We start from the raw sequence: 11300 nt of genomic DNA, 5'->3' as shown, positions 1-11300 counted from the left end.
TCCCGTTCCAGGAGCTGAGGTCAAAGAAGAAAAAGTTTGTGGTCTCTTGGAGAGTTTGTGGGGTTAATTTTAAGTGGTATCATTACACTCAGGCAATCTAGTCAGGCGGTGCAAATATCTACATTAGGTGAAATGGACATGGAGTAACTGTGTCCAGGGGACACGATAATTTATTGTTCAAGGAGTAGCAGAAGGACTGCTGTTAATGGTACTTAAGCACCTTAGTACAAAAAGGAGGGCTTTTTGTTTGTTTTTGCCCGTGTCTTATCTCTCCAAGAGATTACAAATTCCCTGCTAAGTTTTGTAGCTACTTAAATTTTAGAATTAAAGAAACTGAACACAAAATTTAAAAATTCAGTTCCCTCACTGCTCAAGAGCTGTATATGTGAGTAGAGGCTACTAAACTGGACAGCAGAGTGAACAGAACTTTCAGACAATGAGGACTCTTTGTCATTATTTCCAACATCCCAGAAAGTTATGCTGGAGAGGCTGCTTTGCATGATCTCATATTTCCCAACACATAGAAAAACAAAAACTAATTATGTATTGATTTGGAGAGAGAATGATTTGGAAAGAGAAGTGTATTTTGTCATTGAAGGGAATGACAGTTGTAAAGAATAGAATTGTCACTCACAACTTTTGTGTGATTAGAAAGACTTAGCCAAATATAAAAGGGGCAGAGCAGAAAAGGAAAAGGACTCTTAGAATAAGTAGAACACAAAGGAGGAGGAAAATCTTAGTCTCTGAGAATGGATGAGACTGTAACAGATGAGAGGAGGTGGGTTTCTTTTGGGACGTCTTAGAGATGACGCTTTTATTTGTCCATAAGACCTATCACCCGCTAGGGTTACCATTTCAGAGATCCCAGCTTCTCTGTGACCTGCTGAACTGAGACATGATTTTTCTTTTTTTTTTTTTTTTTGAGACATGATTTATCTTCATCATTCTCACTTTTCTGGGAGTAGGTCTCTTGGCCTTCTTTATCCGGTTTTTTAACCTTCATCCCATATGGATACACTGTCCAAGTTACAGTAAGTGCTGCTCATAGGAAAATAAATGGAAATTTGCCTTGTGGCTAGGTCAGAATTCAACAGAAATCCTGGGTTACTAGGTAACCTTTTTTTGAGATGGAGCCTTGCTCTGTCACCCAGGATGGAATGCAGTGGCACGAACTCAGCTCACTGCAAACTTTGCCTCCCGGGATCAAGCGATTCTCCTGCCTTAGCCTCCCGAGTAGCTGGGATTACAGGTGCCTGCCACCACGCCCAGCTAATTTTTTGTATTTGTAGTAGAGATGGACTTTCACCATGTTTGCCAGGCTGGTCTCAAACTCCTGACCTCGTGATTCACCCACTTCGGCCTCCCAAATGCTGGGATTACAGGCATGAGCCACTGCGCCTGGCCACTAAGTAACTTTTATGTATCATCACTGTGCAAGGCACTGTTTTAGATACAGTAGGATGGATCGGTGAACAATACAGGCAAAGGAATAACCTTTATAAACTTTACCATTGAGTGAGGCAGAGAAACAGATTGTACGATGTTAGGAAGGAGAAAAAGACTAGTAGTGGATACTAATGCATACTTAGTGATGGGGGCTTTTAAAAATATGTTATTTTTTTTCTCCAAGGGAAGGCTTTTCTGGATGTAATTTGAGCCAAGACCTAAGTGTACTGAGGAGAGCCTGTTACAGCATTTGTAAGCACAGAATACTCCAGGAGTATTTGTAATTGTTGTCTGTGAGCTTCTTGCCCCAAGTCTCTCAGAAATTTAAAAAGATGCAAATCCCTGAGTCACCCCTAGACTTCCTAAACCAGATCCTCTGGGGCTGGAACCTGGCACTCTGCATTTGTAATGAGGGCTTTCTGGTGCACACCTAATTTTGTGCATCTTTGCCCTAAATCCTGGATTAGTGCCCCATCATTACCCCCACATTATAATGGGATAGATTCAGAGCAGATACTCTCCAGCAAAGAATCAGAAATGGGCACTCCACCAACCAGGCCCTATCCACATCTGGCCTTTGTGAATCTGCACATCCTTCCATGGTAAGGTCAGGTCGCTTATGCTCTATCAGGGTCTAAGGATGAGTTGGCCAGGCCTACCCTGAGCACTTGCTTAACGTACCTTTCAGAGATTGACCTCCCAGATGAAGGAGGCCCAGTGCATACCTAAGCTTGGTACACATCGTGTCTGCTCCCAAACCCAGGATCCTTATAGTTTCAATGAAGATCACCCTTCATCTGCTCCCATGACCTCAGTCCCTCCTCGGCCAAGAGGCAGTCCTGCATAGTGATTTGGAATGTATCCTGAAGTCACACTGCTTAGTTTGAATCCTGCCCTGCCATGCCCAAGCCATGTGCCATAGAGCAACTAATTGACCAAGGTCTTGACTTTAGCTTTAAAATATCTGCCTCAGGTTTGTTGTGAGAAGTAAATGTAAAGTCCTTAAAACAGTGTCTAGCAAGAAACACAATTAATACAAGTAATGTTATTAGTCCCAGTGAGGGGAAGAGGAGGAATCAAGAGTATAGGTGTGCCTGAACTTAATCAAAACTGTGACTTGATGACAAAAAGGTTGCCATGCACTGAGCCAAGGATTCCTCATATAGCATACTTTTTAAGCTTAATAGAGCTGTGATTATGAAACTCTCTAGCTTTAAACTTTGAAACTTGCAATGACTGTTCTGCTTGGGGTCTGGACAATGGCAAACATCCTTAAAATGGCCATCAAGTCTGCATGTTCTGGTTCTTTCTTCCCTCTCCCATACTCCACCTTGCTCTCCCTGTTCTGACACACTGGCCCTCTTTTGGCCCCTCATATGCTGCTGACATCCTTTCATCACCTTCAGGCCTCTGTGCATGCTCTTTCTTCTGCCTGAACTTTTCTTTCCCCCCATTTTCTGCATTTTTCCTCCTTCAGGATCTTCAAACATCACTAATTCAGAGCAGCTTTCCCTCACCAGTCTGGCCTTCCATAGGATCATGTTCCTCTTCTTCCTAGCACTTAGGGGAATTGCAGTTTAACATTTTGTAGATTTCCATGTGCATTCCCCATCTGGATTCTAAACTTCCTGAAGGCAGAGAGTGTGGGGAAAAGAAAGATAGATCAGACTGCTACTGTGTCTATGCAGAAAGAAGTAGACATGAGGAACTCCATTTTGGTCTGTACTAAGAGAAATTAGTCTGCTTTGAGATGCTGTTAATCTGTAACCCTAGCCCCAACCCTGTGCTCACAGAAACATGTGCTGTGTTGACTCAAGGTTTAATGGATTTAGGGCTGTGCAGGATGTGCTTTGTTAAAAAGTGTTTGCAGGCAGTATGCTTGGTAAAAGTCATCGCCATTCTCCAGTCTCGAGTACCCAGGGACACAATGCACTGCGGAAGGCCACAGGGACCTCTGCCCTAGAAAGCCTGGGTATTGTCCAAGGTTTCTCCCCACTGAGACAGCCTGAGATATGGCCTCGTGGGAAGGGAAAGACCTTACCGTCCCCCAGCCCGACACCCATAAAGGGTTTGGGCCCCGGAGGATTAGTAAAACAGGAGGGCCTCTTTGCAGTTGAGATAAGAGGAAGGCATCTGTCTCCTGCTCGTCCTTGGGAATGGAATGTCTCAGTGTAAAACCCAATCGTAAATTTTGTTTACTGAGATAGGAGAAAACCACCTTATGGCTGGAGGTGAGACATGCTGGGGGCAATACTGATCTTTACTGCACTGAGATGTTTGTGTAAAGTCAAACATAAATCTGGCCTAGGTGCACAACAAGGCACACACACCACCTTTCCTTAAACTTATTTATGACAGAGTCCTTTGCTCACATGTTTTCCTGCTGACCCTTCCCCACCATCACCCTATAGTCCTGCCATATCCCCCTCACCGAGATGGTAGAGATAGTCATCAATAAATACTGAGGGAACTCAGAGACCAGTGCTGATGTGGGTCCTCTGTATGCTCAGCACCGGTCCCCTGGGCCCACTGTTCCTTCTCTATACTTTGTCTCCGTGTCTTATTTCTTTTCTCAGTCTCTCATCCCACCTGATGAGAAATATCCACAGGGCTGGAGGGGCTGGCCCCCTTCAAGAGAGCAGGTCTGTTTTTTCCTCATCATTTCACCTCCAACACTGGGCACTAGATCAGGCACCTCGCAGATGCTGAGACAGTATTTGGTTGAATTAAGGAGTGTTGCTCCGACAGCTTTCAAGCTACTTAGCTGCCAAGTGGCAGGCTGTAGATTCAAATGTTTTCTGGCATCTAAAACTTTTTTTTTTTTTTTTTTTTTGCTTGGAGGGTTTGTTTTATTTTATGATCTCATCCTTAGATTACTCTGTGATCAGCCTCCACTCCTAGGGCGATAGAGACTCTACTGGCTGTTTATTTTTACTCTGAAATAGTTTGACTAGGTCACGTAGTCATGCGATTCAAAACTTAAAGCTGTACAAAAAAGCACATTTGTGAATATCTTATCCTGTTCTCAATCCTAGTTTTCCCCTGACCTTCTAGCTTTTACAGGTAAACATGTTTACTGTGAATCCGTCCAGTGTTTCTTTTTATAATACAAGTATATATTATTATTTGTCCTTTTTTCAAAGGGTGGCATACAGCATACACTCTTTTGCATCTTTTCTATGTTTTGTTTGTTGGTGACGGAGTCTTGCTCTGTTGCCAGGCTGGAGTGCAGTGGCGCGATCTCAGCTCACTGCAACCTCCGCCTCCCAGGTTCAAGCGATTCTCCTGCCTCAGACTCCTGAGTAGCTGGGACTACAGGCACGTGCCACCACAGCAAACTAATTTTTTTGTATTTTTCATAGAGATGGGGTTTCACCATGTTGGCCAGGATGGTCTCTATCTCCTGACCTCGTGATACACCGCCTCGGCCTCCCAAAGTGCTGGGACTACAGGTGTGAGGCACCGCACCCAGCTGCATCTTTTCTATGTTTAATTATCACTGAGTAGCAGCACAGCACCTTGAGGGTAAGTGAAGAAGGAAAGACTGTAGCCTGTCAGCAAAATATGGTTATTTGTTCAATAGTCTTATTATTGAAGTGCTGTGTTCCAGTTTTTGTTGTGAGCACTGGTGCTAAAAAAAAAAATTATAGACTTCAGCCTTTGTGGAACTCACAGTTCATTCTGAACAGCAGTTAAGTGAGCAGATGATGATGATCAGGAAAAATGATCTTCAATTATCCCCGGAAGAGAGATGCTTCCTCTATTTCCCTATTGAATGCCTTCTATAGTTCCCTTCCTTAGCCCCACTTAAGAGTTGCAATTTTATATTTAATGATTGCATTATTATAAATAAGACAAAACTGAGAGGCATCCCAGAATGCTGTCTGAAGAAGTGACATTTCAAATGATTCATGAAAGGACAAGTAGAGTAACTAATATTCCCTCATGTTTTCCTGTGTGCCAAACACTTCACAAGAAGGGAAAGTACTTGCAAATTCCTGGTAGCGTATAAGACCACAAGATACCTCAGAAGGGGCAGAATAAGAATCAAATGTACAGCATAGAGTAATGGAACCTGAGAATGGAGAATCTGGTGTTTGCTTGTGTACAGCTGAAGGGGGCCAGCCCCTCCACACCTGTGGGTGTTTCTCGTCAGGTGGGACAAGAGACTGAGAAAAGAACTCAGACACAGAGACAAAGTATAGAGAAAGAACAGTGGGCCCAGGGGACCGGCGCTCAGCATACGGAGGACCCGCGCCGGCACTGGTCTCTGAGTTCCCTCAGTATTTATTGATCATTATCTCTACCATCTCAGAGAGGGGGATGTGGCAGGACTATAGGGTAATAGTGGGGAGAGGGTCAGCAGGAAAACGTGAGCAAACATCTCTGTGTCATAAATAAGTTTAAGGAAAGGTGCTGTGCCTTGATGTGCACATAGGCCAGGTTTATGTTTGACTTTACACAAACATCTTGGTGCAGTAAAGAGCAGTATTGCCGCCAGCATGTCTCACCTCCAGCCATAAGGCGGTTTTCTCCTATCTCAGTAAACAGAATGTACGATTGGGTTTTACACCCAGACATTCCATTCCCAGGGATGAGCAGGAGACAGATGCCTTCCTCTTATCTCAACTGCAAAGAGGCCTTCCTCTTTCACTAATCCTCCTCAGCACAGACCCTTTACAGGTGTCAGGCTGTCCATACTGATTTTCTAGGGGCGGCTGATACTGAAGTTCAGCTGGTGGCCAGTACTGATAGGCTACCGGCTGTTGGGTCTTATTTTCTACCGGCTGATATTGTGGGTACTGTATCTGGATTGGCATTGCTGTGACAGAGACTCTGTCTTTTTTTATTTGATATTCTCTTGGGGTTTGTACTTGTCTAACCTGCATTTGAGGTTGTAATGTTACAGGTATCTGAACCACTGGAAGAGGAGTTGGCCATCGTGGTTTAGACTCTGATGGCCCCGCTAATTCTGGACCTTTTTCTTCTAATTTTAATGTTTCAGGATATATTACCTCCTGTAATTGATTGTAGTCAACATTTTGCGTTGACCGAGCCATTACAGACTCTGCTACATATTTACAATGTGAACTTTCCATTCCTTTCCAGGATTCTGTCCCTGCCTCTTCTTCACAATCTATCACACAGCTTTCAGGGGCATCAGAAACTGAAACACTGTCTTCTCCTGTTTGAAACAGTTCTAAAGCTGCTTTAATAATGGCCCAATCATTCCATACTGTAAGTGGGATGATTTTACCCTCCCTACTTGCTTGTTTTAATTCTTTGCCAATTTTTCCCCAATCTTTTAGATCTAAAGTTCCCTGTCCTGGAAACCTGGGCAGAATTATTCTATTGTTTGAAATGGCGTGACTAAATTTTCTGTAGAGACTCTAACTCCCTCTCTTCTTAAAAGAATTTTAATAAAGCTGAGATAAGAGGCATATTTACTATCAGTTTGTCCCATTTTTATTCTGGGTTCCTCCAAGCGCACAAGCTTACCACAAGGCTGACCATGGACGTACATGGAAATCTCTCATTGACTTGTCCTCAATGACCACAGTCTAGCATATCTTCACCCTAGAGAAAAGCACCCACGTTGGGCACCAGATGAAGGGGGCCAGCCCCTCCACACCTGTGGGTGTTTCTCGTCAGGTAGGACGAGAGACTGAGAAAAGAAATAAGACACAGAGACAAAGTATAGAGAAGGAACAGTGGGCCCAGAGGACCAGCACTCAGCATATGGAGGACCCACATCAGCACTGGTCTCTGAGTTTCTTCAGTATTTATTGATCACTATCTTTACAATCTCGGTGAGGGGGATGTGGCAGGACTATAGGGTAATGGTGGGGAGAGGGTCAGCAGGAAAACATGTGAGCAAAGGACTCTGTGTCATAAATAAGTTTAAGGAAAGGTGCTGTGTGTGCCTTGATGTGCACGTAGGCCAGATTTATGTTTGACTTTACACAAGCATCTCAGTGCAGTAAAGAGCAGTATTGCCCCCAGCATATCTCACCTCCAGCCATAAGGCAGTTTTCTCCTATCTCAGTAAATAGAATGTATGATCAAGTTTCACACTGAGATATTCCATTCCCAGGGATGAGCAGGAGACAGATGCCTTCCTCTTATCTCAGCTGCAAAGAGATCTTCCTCTTTCACTAATCCTCCTCAGCACAGACCCTTTATGGGTGTCAGGCTGGGGGATGGCCAGGTCTTTCCCTTCCCATGAGGCCATATCTCAGGCTGTCTCAGTGGGGAGAAACCTTGGACAATACCCAGGCTTTCTAGGGCAGAGGTCCCTGCGGCCTTCTGCAATGCATTGTGTCCCTGGGTACTTGAGACTGGAGAATGGCGATGACTTTTACCAAGCATACTACCTTCAAACACATTTTTAACAAAGCACGTCCTGCACAGCCCTAAATCCATTAAACCTTGAGTCAACACAGCACATGTCTCTGCAAGCACAAGGTTGGGGCTAGGGTTACAGATTAACAGCATCTCAAGGCAGAAGAATTTTTCTTAGTACAGAGTAAAATGGAGTTTGTTATGTCTTTTTCTTTCTACATAGATATAGTAACAGCCTGATCTCTCTTTCTTTCCCCCACACTACTGGCTTCACATGGAAAGACAAACAATGGACATGGATGATTGTGCCTCAGGAATATACTCAGAGTCCAACTTATTTCTCAGAAATATTGAAACCAAATGTCTTATATGCTGCATTTTTGAAAACTATACTTTAATACAATATGTGGATGATTTCCTTCTTTGTTCAGAAGATGAGAAAGCTGCTACAAAAAGATGGGATTCACTTGCTACAAAAATTGCTTTCAAAGAGACACGGGGTCTCCAATAAAAAATCTTGAGTTCTGTCTACAGTGAGTAAAATATTTAGAGTTATCTATTGTCCAAGAAAGGGCTTTTTATTGATGCAAATAGAATAAAACAAATATTTTCCTTGCTTACCCTAAAAACTAAGAAAACACCTAAGAGGATTTCTGGAAGTGGAAAATTATTGCAGAAATTAGATTCTGAATTTTTCATTAAAAGCTTACCTTTCTATACCCTTTTAAAATGAGACAAGCAGACTCTCTGGATTGGACAGAGAAAAATCAATTAATGTTAGGAACAATTTAAAGGATCTTATAGATGCCCCAGTACTAGGAAATCCAAATTATTTTGTTTACATCGTTTGTACAGGAAGATCAAGAAAATACCCTAGGCATTATGACCCAAAAACATGGGGCTCAAAAGAGACCTATATAATACAACAGTCAGCAATTGGATTCAGTGGCTAGAGGACTACCAGCCTGCATGGGGTTAATACAGCAATCACCCTACTGGTAAACCTCCTGGGCTCAAGCAATCTTCCCACCTCAGCCTCCTACCTAGGTGGGACTTCAGGTGCATGCCAACATGTCTGGCTAAGTTTTAAATTTTTTTTTCTGGAGGCAGGGGTGTCTCCTTATGTTTCCCAGGCTGGTCTCAAATTCCTGAGCTCAAGAGAGCCTCTTGCCTCAGCCTCCCAATGTGCTAGGATTATAGGCATAAGCCACCACACCCAGCCTGGAAGCACTTCTAAATTCACTCCATACTCAGAAATATTTAGTTAGCAGGCTGGTCCCTTTAGAAGTCCTACTTCTTTCTTCACCTCATATGAAACTGCCCCTAAATTTGAATGAAATGCCTCGTGATTGCATAATCTTTTTTTTTTTTTTTTTTTTTGAGACAGGGTCTGGCTCTGTTGCCCAGGCTGGACTGCAGTGGTGTGATTTTGGCTCACTGCGACCTCCGCCTCCTGGGCTCAAGCCATCCTCCCACCTCAGCCTCTGAGTAGCAGGGACTATAGGTGCCTGCCACCACCCCTGACTAATTTTTGTATTTTAAGTAGAGATGGGGTTTCACCATGTTGCCCAGGCTGGTCTTGAACTTCTGAGTTCAAGGAATCTACCCACCTTGGCCTCCCAAAGTGCTAGAATTACAGGCATGAGCCAGCATGCCAGCCTGGAAGCACTTCTAAATTCACTTCATGCTCAGAATTACTTAGTTAGCAAGCTAGTCCCTTTAGAAGTCTTACTTCTTTCTGGACCTCATATGACAATGTCTACATGTAATAACCTAAATTCTGCTACTCTTCTCCCCCTAAATTTGGATGAAATGCCTCATGATTACATAACCTTAACTGGTCAGCTTTTCTCTCCTAGGACAAACCTGCAAGAAACTCATCTTAGTAACACTGGTGTGGTTTGATTTACAGATAGATCTTACTTAAAGATTAATCTCAAATTTACAAGCAGGTTATGTTATAATATCCCAAGGGGAAAAAAATAGAAAGTGCTTATCTTCTAGAAGCAATCTCTGCTGAACAAACCAAACTGACAGCATTAATTAGAGTTTGTCAGTTGGCAAAATGAACAACTGCTAATTTATATACAGGCAACAGATATACCTTTGAAGTCATTCGTGACTTTGTAATACTGTGAAAATAAATAAAGAGGGTCCTGAACCTCTTCCGGCCAGTCCATAAAAAATGGATACCTTATCTCTTTATTATTAAAAAAACATTATTATAAAACTCACTACCTATTATTAAAATCCAAATCAGATACTCCGAAAAATTCCAAATCAGATACTCCAGAAAGTGAAGGAAGTCAGCTAGCTCATAAGGTTACAGTGAGGACTGCCTAAATACATCTAGGCAATAAAAACAATTCATATTAACTTTGAAAGAAGCCCCCAAATTTGACATAAATTAACCCAATCCAGAGCTCTAAAAACAGAATTAGAAAATATAAAACAAAAAGGTGAAATACAGTGTGGACTAAACAACTTGCCTATACTTCCTACTGAATTACAGTCATCATTTTCAACCCTATGGACTTATTTAATTCACCAGAGCCCTGATAAAGTGGTTACTTGAGAAAAATAGTATTTTGAAAAGTTTCTTCAACTATAGCTCATAAAGCATTTAGTTGCGCCATATTTGCCCAAAATATAATCCAGGGAAACCTTTACATAGTTCCTAAGAACATTTTTCTTTACCTGAGGCCCCCTTTGAGGTGTGGCAGATTTTATTCGACTACCCCATCACAAGGATACAAGTATGTTCTAGTAATGAAAGTCTGTATAGTTTCATTGGGTAGAAGCATTTCCATGCAGAAGAGCAACAGCCCTAACATTAAGTAAAATTCTCCTTGAAAAATTATTTAGACTTGAGGAGTCTTTCTAGAACTTCATAGGGGCAGAGGTACTCATTTCACTGCCCATGTAATTCAGTCACTATGTAAAATATGGCCAATTCTTTAACACTTCCATTCTGCATATCCCCCTCAGTCATCTGCATTAGTAGAATGCATAAACAAAATAATTAAAATTCAATTGGCAAAATTAACCCAGGCTTTTCACATGTCTTGGCCAAGGGCCCTTCCACTGGTTTTCCTTAACCTAAAATCCACCCCTTTAGACATCAGTTTTCCCTAATTGAGATAATAACAGGTAGATGCATGAAACTATCCCCAGGAAAGTATAAATCCATAATGCTAAAAGAAGACATATTAAATTTTTCTGACATCTTTATAAAACAACTACCTAAAAATCATAATTTGAAAAAAGACTCTTTTTATAGTGAACTCCCAGGAAACAAAGAACTTAAAACCCATGAACTTCAGCCAGGAGATTTTTTTCTACTGGAAATGATATCTAAAATGATATTTGGTTAAAGGACTCCCTTTAACCAAACTGGAAAGCGCTCTATTAGATACTTTTTACTAATCCCTGCACTAAAATGTAGAAGGCATAGACATGTGGATTCACATGTCTTATGTAAAGAAAGTTGAGCCTAAAAGAAAATTGGGGGC

The 11300-nt window shown here is 42.2% G+C and overlaps 1 long non-coding RNA gene across 1 annotated transcript in view; it reads right to left on the bottom strand.

The window, feature by feature from the left end:
• LOC134809121 (uncharacterized) overlaps positions 1-11300 on the bottom strand; it is a 32869-nt gene that overhangs the window by 16981 nt on the left and 4588 nt on the right. The gene's annotated exons all lie outside the window — the stretch shown is intronic.

The sequence above is a fragment of the Pan troglodytes genome, chromosome 20 (assembly GCF_028858775.2).
Source record: "Pan troglodytes isolate AG18354 chromosome 20, NHGRI_mPanTro3-v2.0_pri, whole genome shotgun sequence".
NCBI lineage: Eukaryota > Metazoa > Chordata > Mammalia > Primates > Hominidae > Pan > Pan troglodytes.
The sequence above is the reverse complement of the archived record's forward strand: the minus strand, read 5'-3'. Positions and strand labels throughout refer to the sequence as shown.